General features: G+C 44.6%; 1 non-coding gene across 1 annotated transcript; it reads right to left on the bottom strand.

Moving 5' to 3' along the window:
- Positions 1-11,253: 11,253 nt before the first annotated feature.
- On the bottom strand, positions 11,254-11,420 carry LOC122484609. Its single transcript, XR_006297665.1, has one exon. It is a non-coding gene; the product is annotated as a U1 spliceosomal RNA (small nuclear RNA).
- Between the last annotated feature and the right edge of the window lie 286 nt (positions 11,421-11,706).

Here is an 11,706-nt window from a genome sequence, read left to right as displayed (position 1 = left end):
GTCAAGGCTTACAAGTACTTGTTGGCTGCCTGAACTAGAATTTAATACATGCTAAAGAAGGACTCATGGGGCGCCTGGGTGGCTCAGTCGGTTGAGCGTCCGACTTCGGCTCAGGTCACCATCTCGCGGTCCGTGAGTTCGAGCCCCGCGTCAGGCTCTGGGTTGATGGCTCAGGGCCTGGAGCCTGTTTCCGAGTCTGTGTCTCCCTCTCTCTCTGCCCCTCCCCGTTCATGCTCTGTCTCTCTCTGTCTCAAAAATAAATAAACGTTAAAAAAAAATTAAAAAAAAAAGGACTCATAAGTCAGTGGTGAAAGAAAAGACTATTTGAAGGACAGTCTTGGAATAAAACAATTAGATTTTATCATTTCATCCTATAAAGGGGCTTTCAAGCATAATCCAGTAAGAATTACGTGAGTTGTTGGGGCATCTGGGTGGCTCAGTCGGTTAAGCAATCCAACCTCGGCTCAGGTCACGATCTCACGGTTTGTGAGTTCGAGCCCCGCGTCGGGCTCTGTGCTGACAGCTCAAAGCCTGGAGGGAGCCTGCTTCGGATTCTGTGTCTCCCCCTCTCTCTGCCCCTCCCCTGTTCGCGCTCTGTGTCTGTCTCTCTCTCTCTCTCCTTCAAAAATAAACATTAAAAAAATTAAGGAAAAAAGAATTACGTGAGTTGTCTTAGCTCAGTAAATATGCTCAGAAATATAAATTCATAATTAAAGCAAAAGTTTGTGAAACAACTGTCATTTCAAAGCAAACGTTAATCCATCTTCCTTCTAGGAAAGCCGCTGGAGGGGACTTCTGGTGCTGCAAATGTAGAACAGAGCTCCTCTTCTGAAACGGGGCCGCCTGTGGCCCGTGGGCACGAACACCACTCCTCCGGTCAAAGCAAGTCAGCAGCCTGTGTGTAGGCAGAAAGGCATGTCTCCAGATTCTGTTTCCCTTTAAAAATATCTGATATAAAATATACTTTATGCAATAATGTTTAATGAACAATTACCACGTGCCAGATACTAAGATAAGCACTTTACATGGGTTTTCTCATTCAATCTTCCTAATATACACGATATTATCATTTTGATTCTATAAATGGGGAAACCGAGGTTCAGAGAGTTTAACAGAGGCAGCGCATTTAGCAAGTGGCAGAGCTGGGATCTGAACCTCCCACAGACTCCAGACTGTGCAGAGCCTGCTTGGGATTCTCTCTCTCTCCCTCTCTCTCTGCCCCTCCCCCACTCACGTGTGCTCTCGTTCCCTCAAAATAATTAAACGTTAAGAAAAAAACCCCACATTGTTAGCAGAGCACAAATGCTGCACGCGTCCTATCCCCTCCCCTTGTGCTTTCTGAGAATCCAGGTGGGGACTCCCCCACCTCTCCTCCAAGTCAATAACACTACCTGTCTGCCCCAGCTCAGTGGTTACACTTCTATTGATGCTTCTTTTTTTTTTTAATTAATTTATTTATTTTAAGTAATTGCTCCACGCAACGTGGGGCTCGAACTCATGACCCTGAAGTCAAGAGTCGCATGCTCCACCGACTAAGCCAGCCAGGTGCTCCTACGGATGCTTCTTAACGTTATGTTTAAACTGTTGGTTCATATTTAGCTTGTGGTTGACACGAGCTGCCAGGTCTTTTTCATACGAGCTGCTGTCAGGCCGGTTCTTCCCAGCCTATGCTGCCAGTACTCGTGCAACCAATTAAAAACAAAGCAAAATGTTAAGACAGGTCATTCCACCTTTAATTCTGTTTGATCCTGGTCTGCTGAAATCATGTCAGCTTGTATTCTTGTCACCTTTTACAATAATCCCCTCCCCTTCCAACCTTATAACATCTGCAAAGCTGATGAGCATCAATTTCTTTGTAGTTAATGAAAAATAGCTACAAAAATTCATTAGTGGTGAAAGAAAATGCAAAATAGAGCAAAAACCTTGTGGCCCAATGCTATATATAACAGGGGTTCTCAGGGTGTGGTCTGGGAATCGTAGAGTCCCCTCAGACCCTTTCAGAGGGTCTGTGAGATGAAAACTATTTTCGAAATAATGCCAAACTATCTCTTTCACTCTTGTTTCATCAAGAATGAACTATGGAGTCATCCAGAGGCTCCGTGATACGGGATATTGCAATAGACTATGCCGAATCAGTTATGAGAATCTAGCTGTCTTCTATGAGCCAGACGTTAAAGGGATTTACGAAAATAGAAAACAGAGCCATGCTTTCCCCCACTCGTCTCATCCTTTTGGAAACTAGTTACTCTTCATAAAAAGGTTATGTTCACATGCAAAAGTTTATTACTGGTATCTTAAAAGCAATTAGTAACTAAAGCATTGAACATTTTTTATTAATTTTAATTTCTTTAAAAAAAATTTTAAAAAGCTGTTTACTTATTTATTTTGAGAGAGAGAGAGAGAGAGAGACAGAGCACAAGCAGGGGAGGGGCAGAGAGAGAATGAGTGGGGGAGGGGCAGAGAAAGAGGGCGGACACAGAATCCGAAGCAGCCTCCAGGCTCTGAGCTGTCAGCACAGAGCCCGACACGGGGCTCGAACCCACCAACTGCGAGGTCATGACCTGAGCCCAAGTCGGATGCTTAACCAACTGAGCCACCCAGGCGCCCCACCCTTGAATCTTTCAAGAACTCATTGGTGCCACTCAGCTTCTCAATCCTTCCAGAAATGTGATACTGGCTTTAGTTTACTATTTTGGTATGTGGACACGGTTCTAGTGACTTGTACTTGGCCTTTTCTATCATCATCGTCTTTACTCCCTTGGTCAGAGGACCAATGTGGGGAGTCTACCAGCTGTTCAGGGTATACAGTCAGATACCTCCTGAGTATATCTGAGCTGCAATTCATACCCACCTATACCTTCTGGAGCTGAGGAAATAACAATCGGATGGTTCTGGGAACCACTGGGCTTGCTGAGAGAGGGAGCCAAGCCGTAACTTTCGAAGATCATTTAACTTCCATAAGCCGCTACTCTGACAGATCACAGTGGCATTTTGAGTCTCCAGGGATTAGCATCAGTTCAGAGCCACGGTTCAGTAATCTCCCCACATCTGGTGGTTTTCCCTTCCTAACGTCACCTGGTAAATGGCAGTACAGGAAGGGGCAGGAGGAACATTAACAGTGACTTTTCGGCAGTAGAGCAGGGGGTTGGGGTTTATGAACTGGGCCGAATCTAAGAATTGTGGAAGGACTCTCACTCTATTGTCAGAAGTCAGACTTCTGTTCACCGCGAGTACAGGTTCTGCGCTTATTCAAACCAAGGAAAGACTTTCAGTAGGCTGCCCAGGCATTTCTGCCCGAGGGACGCTGGGAGCCCCCAGCCAGTGCGGACGCTCTGCAGGCCAAATCACTCCGATGCCCGCTTTGACCCTGTTGTCCTTTACAGCCGCCACACTGACTTTGTCTTAGTTACTAAATGCCTGCACTTGACTCCTAACACCCTGGTATCCCATCGTCCCCGTTGGATCAATTCAGAGAGCCCATTTTGATGACTGCATTTCCCACGATTATGCTTTGCTTTTAGAGAAGAGCCACCACAGAGCCCTTCAGTGACGCTGGTGTTCTTCTCACTAATGCAATTTGTCTGCTGAAGGGAGTGTCCTCGGGATCTTACCGAGGAGTATGTGAAGCTGGCTTCACCTAAATCCATTCTCACATTCTGGATGCCTTTCTCTTCCATATTGGATGTTCTGATTCTGTGCTTCCGATTCTGTGTCCTCTCTCTCTGCCTGCCCCTCCCCTGCTCATGCTCTGTCTCACTCTCTCTCTCTCTCGAAAATAAATAAATATTAAAATTTTTAAAAAGCAAATGATTAGAGTCATTCCCAGCCAATCTGAACAAATACATTAAATTTAGAATCTCTGCTTAGTGCACCCATATTAATACGTTCAGCCCAATCCAAAACTATATTCCTTTCATCCTGATCCAACACCTTTAGGATCTATTCTCATACATATTCCCTAGGTTTCTGTCAATATAAATTGGCATTTGAGGGGTCTTGATTCAAGGTAAAGAGAATCATATGTGGTGCCTGGGTGGCTCCAGTCAGTTTAGCATCTGCCTCTTGATCTCAACTCAGGTATTGATCTCACCTGATCTCAGCTCAGGTCTTGATCTCAGGGTTGTGAGTTTAAGCCCCAGGGTGGGCTTTGCACTGGGCGTGAAGCCTACTTTAAAAAAAGGTGGGGCAGTGCCTGGTTGGCTCAGTCAGTTAAGCACCCGACTCTTGATTTTGGCTCAAGCTGTGATCTCACAGTTGTCAGATCAAGGCCCTAGTTGGGCTCCATGCTGGGAGCCTGCTTAGTATTCTCTCTCTCCCTCTCTCTCTCTCTCCCTCTGCCCCATCCCCCCTCAAAATAAGTAAATAAACATTTTTAAAAATCTTATTTTTAATTTTAAGATTTTAAACGTTTATTTATTTTTGAGAGAGAGAGAGAGACAGAGCGTGAGCAGGGGAGGGGCAGAGAGAGAGGGAGACACAGAATCCGAAGCAGGGTCTGAGCTCTGAGCTGTCGGCACAGAGCCCAACGCGGGGCCCAAACCTACGAACCGTGGGATCGTGACCTGAGCCGAGGCCGGATACTTAATGGACTGAGCCACCCAGGCGCCCTAAAAGGTTTCTTTTTAAGGTAAAGAGAATTGTTGTATTACTTGTGTAACTTTTCAGTAAGGCTTAAGTTATGTCAAAACAAAAAGTGAAACACCAAAGAAACTGACAAGCTCTCAATATTCTTGTGATGTGTGTGGTGTTTTCTCCTGGGCCACACGACGGCCTGCTGTCACTTGAATCTGGTTACATATCTAAAAGAGGTGGTAGGGTTACGTTCCAGGAGGATCAGCAGTCCCCTGGAAGGCAACTACCTTGGGGAAGCCATTACAACTTGTTCAGATAAGGGAGGATTAACTATACTTTCACTGCTGAAGGAAGGTGAGCAGAATGTGGAGTTTAAGGTCTCCAGCTTCATCAGAATCTGTCCATATGTCCCCTAAGATTCAGGTTCTTATTCCTTCCAGGTAAATGTCTTATTTTTAACATGAGACCCTACTAGGTTATTCAATATTTATTGGAGGTCAGTTCTCTGAAAGTAGAAATTTAGTTTGGTTACGAGAAATCTTTACCCTAAGGCTATAAGAGATAAGAGTTTCTTTTAGGGTAGTCAAAGAATTTTTTTTTTTTTTTTTTGGTCCTTTTCCCAGATCTTAAGCTGGGAATTTAAAGCCCTAAGCTCATCATTTTCTTTCTCCAAACTCTCCAGCATACTTAGAAGCAACCAACAAGCCTCGTTATGCTACTATTTCAACTGAAATGTTCTATGGCAGCAAATATTTGGTTACACAAAGGCTTGGCTTCTGTAAGTATTTATCATAGATGACTACAGATAAGAATTTAAGTGACTGTTTTGCCACCAAATGCCATGGAATACCAATGTCCCCTTTACCACTGGCGATCGTCATTAATACATTTAAATTTAATCAGATCAGGGTGTCTGGGTGGGTCAGTTGGTCGAGCGTCTGACTCAGGCCATGATCTCAGTTTCGTGGGCTCGAGCCCCGTGTCTGACTCTGTGCTGGCAATTCGGAGCCTGCTTGGGATTCTCTCTCTCCCTCTCCCTCTCTCTCCCTCTGCCCCTCCCCTGCTTGCACTGTCTCTCTCAAAATAAATAAACTTAAAATAAAATAAAAAAATAATCAGATCAGAGAACTAATTCCAGACTCCCATCTTGAAGATTCTGTTTCCCTGAGACCACAGCCCGTACCAATAAGCATAGCAGTCAGGGAGGCAGAGACACTATGAATTGTGAGAGGAGGAGTTTCTATCAGAAACACCGTCGCGGAAGGAGCAGGGGAAGTGAAGGACAAGCAGAGAAGTCAGGGAATCAGGAGTCACCCATATGGGACGTCAGGCACATCTCCCTGACATGGGACTGTGATGAGAAAGCTCATGCAGCCGCCACCTTTGCAGACCCACCAGCAAATACGTGGAGCTGGGCCTGGGCCACTGTTGGCTAACGGGGTCAGCGGCTGGGAAGACTTTCTGCACACTAATCAGAGCAAAACAGGACAAGCTTGAGCTCACTAACACTTGTGTTTGCAACTGTCACCACAGCTAACCACAATGACCTTCAGAAACAATACTTACTGCTTCATTTCTGCCTTGCAAATCTCATGCACATTCCTCTTTTGACCTACTCTGCCCTGAAACCGTCCAGGGGAGGAGCTTCTGGCAAACAGAATTCCAGCTTCACCAAGTTCTCCTAGCCCAAACCGCTGCCGCCATGTGCAGTGTGTGAGTCTGGCCTGGACCCTGGGTTGGAAGAGAAAACAATCCTCGAAAGACGTCTCGGCGAAATCGGGATGATTTTTTCACTTTCGTCTTTTTTTTTTTTTTTTTAAGTTTATTTATTTATTTTGAGAGAGAGGGAAAGCGTGTGCACGCGCGCGGGGAAGGGGCAGACAGCGGGAGAGAGAGAATCGCGAGCAGGCTCCACGCTGTCAGCACGCAGCCCGACATGGGGCCCGATCTCACGAACCGTGAGATCACAACCTGAGCCGAAATCAGGAGTCAGACGCTCAACCGACTGAGCCATCCAGGCACGCCTGGGATGATTTTTTTTTTTATACGGATTAGCTGTTAGGTAATCAAAAGGAGTGAATGTTAATTTTTATGCTTGAAAATGGCATTACGGTTATGCAAAATGTCATGTTTAGGAGTTGGGTACTTAAACATTTAGGGGTGAAGTTTCAGAGGGTTTAGCATTTGCGTATCTGGTTGTTTTTGCTTGCTACGTGAATATGGCAAAATGTTAACAGCTGTTGAATTTAGGTGGTAGATCATTTCAACCTAGGGAAAATAGGGAAAATGAAAGACTGCTGTTGAATCTGACCTCTAGAGGCTTTTCCTGCCTGCCTCTTCTCTCCTCCTTACCACTTATATTTAACCTGTTGCTCTCCACGCATCCCCAGGTATACCTCTGAGGCATTTATCATACTGCACTTTAATTGCTTTGTGTTCTGGTCTCTCTCCCCCTCTAAACTTCAAAGTCTTTGATTTTTTATTTTTACTTTTACATTTATTTATTTTTGAGAGACAGAGCACAAGCGGGGGAGGGGCAGAGAGAGAGGGAGACATAGCTCCAGGCTCTGAGCTGTCAGCACAGAGCCCGACGCGGGGCTCGAACTCATGAACTGCGAGATCATGGCCTGAGCCGAAATCAGGTGTTTAACCGACTGAGCCACCCAGGCACCCCCGTCCCCTTTTCTGAATGCATCTTTGTTATACAGGCTACATAGTAATTCATTGCATGGATACATAAAACCAGTAACTTGAACAAAAAAGAGATTTGACACATCCAGTGATCAAGGGAATAAGAAGAGCTCAGCCTTAGGACACCTGGGTGGCTCAGTAGGTTAAGCGTCCAACTTCAGCTCAGGTCATGATCTCACAGTTCGTAGGTTCGAGCCCGGCGTCGGGATCTGTGATGACAGCTCAGAGCCTGGAGCCCGCTTGGGATTGTGTCTCCCTCTCTCTCTGCCCTTGCCCCTCCCCAACTTGTTCTCTCTTTCTCTGTCAAAAATAAATAAATAAACATTAAAAAAAAAAAAAAAGAGCTCAGCCTTGAACTATGGGAAAAGTCAGGGTACAGTGGCAAGTAAGGGACTCTACCAAAGAAGGGACTTTACTTCGGGCCTATTTATAGCATAGAAAACAGTGACCCAAGAGTGAAATCGAATTGAGCCAACTGATAAATGTGAGACCTTCCCACTAGATTAACTTAGTCAGAGAGCCCTGAAGCAGCCAATGCAGATTGCACACAGCCACAACCACCAGGAACAAGCGAAAGCAGCAAGTGCATGGGCCACATTGATCTTGGAGGAGAAAGTCCCACAGGTTTCCCAGTGACGAGAGAAAGTTACCCAACCAAGTGCTGATGAAATCCTACCAGAAGATGTTTCGAGGTCCATCACGGCTCATCCTCAGCACCCCAGCCGCTTTCGCTTTCCCTATCCACTTCTCCTATACAGAGACAAGACTGTTTTGCCCTGTCGCCCTATCTCCTTTCTGAGAGTCCTCACCCAGCCTAACAATTCCATTTTACTTCCTTCTTAATTTCTCATAACCCCCATGTGTTCCACTCAGACCACCAGTGTCAACAAAAAGATGATGTTCTGCATAGAAACTGTTAAAATGGGCTGCACTGTCTTGATGGCCTCTACCGATTCCAAAACACAGCAAAGCACCTGTCCATGCCCATTTATCTTCACCGCCATGTGAGAAGTGGGTGTTCGTGGCTCTGTCTGCTGCTCAGGCCAAGTATTCTTGTAAATAAAATAAATATAAATAAGCTTAGAGGCACAACTGGCTTGACAGAAATCCAGTGAGTGGTGATTCAAGAAGTAACAAGGTTTGTAGTCAAAGTTAAGTCCTTCAGCTGGCAACTTCAATCTGGGATTCTGTGTGGTGCCAGGAAATCTGAACGTTGCGTTATTTGAATACTACTCAATAACGTTCATTGGTGCTTTTTTTTTTTTTTTTTTTTGCTCATTGGTGCTTTTTAAAACGTTTGAATATTCGCTGTGGGTTATGGTCATCTGTAAATACTTGCACAGAAGAAATGCAAAGAGAGGAGATGTGAATGTTGCAGAATAAATACACTGACGCGAAATCAGAAACTGATCTAAAACCAGAATTTGCAAAAGTAATACCAATTTCAACACTAAAACCAAATTGTTATAAATGGAAATGAGCTTGTATGAAGCAACATGAACCCTAATGCCTAACTTACAAATGCTTTTGGGTGCGTTTTTAGCAATTCAACTGATATCAATGCAAACACAAGCAATTTCTTTTCTACCTGGAATATCTGTCATTAAAGAAACATTGCGACTATTAGGGCAATTAATGCTTTGTGTGTTTAAAATTTTCGTTTTAAGAATGCTATCTTATTTATTTTTTAATAATTTTTTAAAAGTTTTTATTTATTTATTATTGAGAGAGAGAGAGAGCACAAGCTGCGGAGAAGCAGAGAGAGGGAGACACAGAATCCAAAGCAGGCTCCAGGCTCTAAGCTGTCAGCACAGAGCCGCACATGGGCTCAAACCCACAGACGTGAAATCATGACCTGAACCGAAGTTCAGACACTTAACTGACTGAGCCACCCACGTGCCCCAGGAATGCTACCTTTTAAATACTAAATATTTGTAGCATCCTCCTTCAATTTTTTACATAGTTTTTATTTGGCGTTTCTTTTGTGTTAACTTTTTAGATTGTCTCTTAGGACTTTCTATCAACCAATGACTATATCAAGTAGAGATCATGTTTCCATGTTATTGAAATATATAATATTTTTGGGGCGCCTGGGTGGCGCAGTCGGTTAAGCGTCCGACTTCAGCTCAGGTCACGATCTCGTGGTCCGCGAGTTCGAGCCCCGCGTCGGGCTCTGGGCTGATGGCTCAGGGCCTGGAGCCTGCTTCCGATTCTGTGTCTCCCTCTCTCTCTGCCCCTCCCCCGTTCATGCTCTGTGTCTCTCTGTCTCAAAAATAAATAAACGTTAAAAAAAAATTAAAAAAAAAGAAATATATAATATTTTTTAAAAAGACTTTTAAATTCTATTTATTTATTTATTTAAGGCTCCACGACCAATGTGGGGCTTGAACTCACAACTCTAAGATCAAGAAGCACATGCTGTACTGACTGAGCCAGCCAGGCGTCCCGAAATATAGAATCTTGTCACAATTTGTTGGTTTACAATAATGATAAATGTGCATTTATTACATTGCTTTTTTTTTTTAAGTTTATTTGAGAGAGAGAGAGAAAGACAGCACTCAAGTGGGGGAGAGAGAGAATCCTAAGCAGGCTCCAGGCTCTGCTCAGAGCTCCATGTGGCCCAATCCTGGGATCCTAAGCCTGGGATCATGACCTGAATGGAAATCAAGAGTCAGACGCTCAGCTGACTGAGACATCCACGTACCCCTACATTGCTTTTTAAAGTTTTAACTTATTTTAATTAATTTATTTTTTAAATATTTATTTTTGAGTGAGTGCAAGCAGGGGAGGGGAAGAGAGAGAGGGGGAGGGAGGATCCAAAGTGGGCTCTGCGCTGACAGCAGAGAGGCTGATGTGGGGCTTGAACTCACGAACCCTGAGATCATTCCCTGAGCCGAAGTCGGACGCTTAACCGACTGAGCCACCCAGGCACCCGGTACATTGTTTTTTTTTATAGCAAGCCTCTGAAACTTTTAGTAGATACCTATCACAGAAAACTGGTGCACTGTTTATTATCATGATCACTTATTATTATTGTTACTTAAGATTTTTTTTGTTTTTTTAAGTAATGTCTACACCCAACATGGTGCTCAAACTCACAACCCTGAGATCAAGAATCACATGCTCTACTGACTGAGTCAGCCAGGCGCCCCAATCATTCACTATTACTTAAAACATGCAAAGGGCTCCTGCGTGGCTCAGTCACTTGAGTGTCCAATTTCCGCTCGGGTCATGACCTTGTGGTTCATGGGTCAAACCCCACGTTGGGCTCTGTTCTGACAGCTCAGAGCCTGGAGCCTGCTTCAGATTCCACGTCTGCCTCTCTCTCTGCCCCTCCGCCACTTGAGCTCTGTCTCTCTCTTTCAAATGAATAAAGTTTTTAAAAAAATTTTAAAGAATATAAAGCATGTAAATAAAGTGTTATAAAAAATACAGAATTGCTGGGGTGTCGGGTGGCTCTGTTGGTTAAGCGCCCAACTTCGGCTCAGGTCATGATCTCACGGTTTGTGGGATCGAGCCCCGTGCCGGGCTCTGTGCTGTCAGCTCAAAGCCTGAAACCTGCTTTGGATTCTGTGTCTCCCTCTCTCTCTGCCCCTCCCCCACTCACGCTCTGTCTCTCAAAAATGAATAAACGTTAAGACAAAACACAGAATTGCTTATAATATCAAGAATTTCTAGGAATTTCTATTCCTTTTTTTTTTTTTATTTTTTAATGTTTACTTATTTAATTTGAGAGACACAGAGACAGCACGAGTGGGGGAGGGGCAGAGAGAGAGAGAGAGACTGAGAGAGAGAATCCCAAGCAGGCTGTGCAGCATTGTCAGCACAGAGCCCAATACGGGGCTCGAACACTGGAAATCGCGAGATCATGACCTAACCCCAAACCAAGAGTTGGATGCTTAACTGACTGAGACATCCAGGGACCCCAGGAATTTCTACTTCTTATTCCGGAATCCTGAGGATCGGCTCTAAGGTAATTTTTTTCCCCCCTAGGGGAAAGTGTGAACGCAGTCCCCCAGTACCACAAATTATGCGGTAGAGTTTCCCACATTTGGGGAAATCGCAGAGGTCAGCACACCCGGCGTGCAATGGATAAGCCTTGCCCTGGGAAAACCACCTCCGTGATGATCATGGTATCTCCCCTGCCAGGTAAGTATCTAAGATAATTTTTGAAGCTGGTCATGGGCCCGTAGTAGGTCCTAATACTATTGTATCTGTTGTCATATGTGTTTACATTTTTCCGTAATGAGTAAAACAAAACTGGATCATGCTACATTCCTGCCCAAACTCTACCAATGGCTTTCTAGTGCCCTTAGGATAGAAGGCAACCCTGTAATCGCCCTTTAAAGCTTTCATAGTTTTTGACCCTCCCACCTCCCTGGCTCCAGTGCATCTCACTTTCCCACTACGTTCCAGCAACACTTGCCTGCTCTCAGTTCCTCA

Source organism: Prionailurus bengalensis, chromosome D1 (assembly GCF_016509475.1).
Source record: "Prionailurus bengalensis isolate Pbe53 chromosome D1, Fcat_Pben_1.1_paternal_pri, whole genome shotgun sequence".
NCBI classification, from domain to species: domain Eukaryota; kingdom Metazoa; phylum Chordata; class Mammalia; order Carnivora; family Felidae; genus Prionailurus; species Prionailurus bengalensis.
This window is presented reverse-complemented; position numbering and strand designations above follow the sequence as displayed.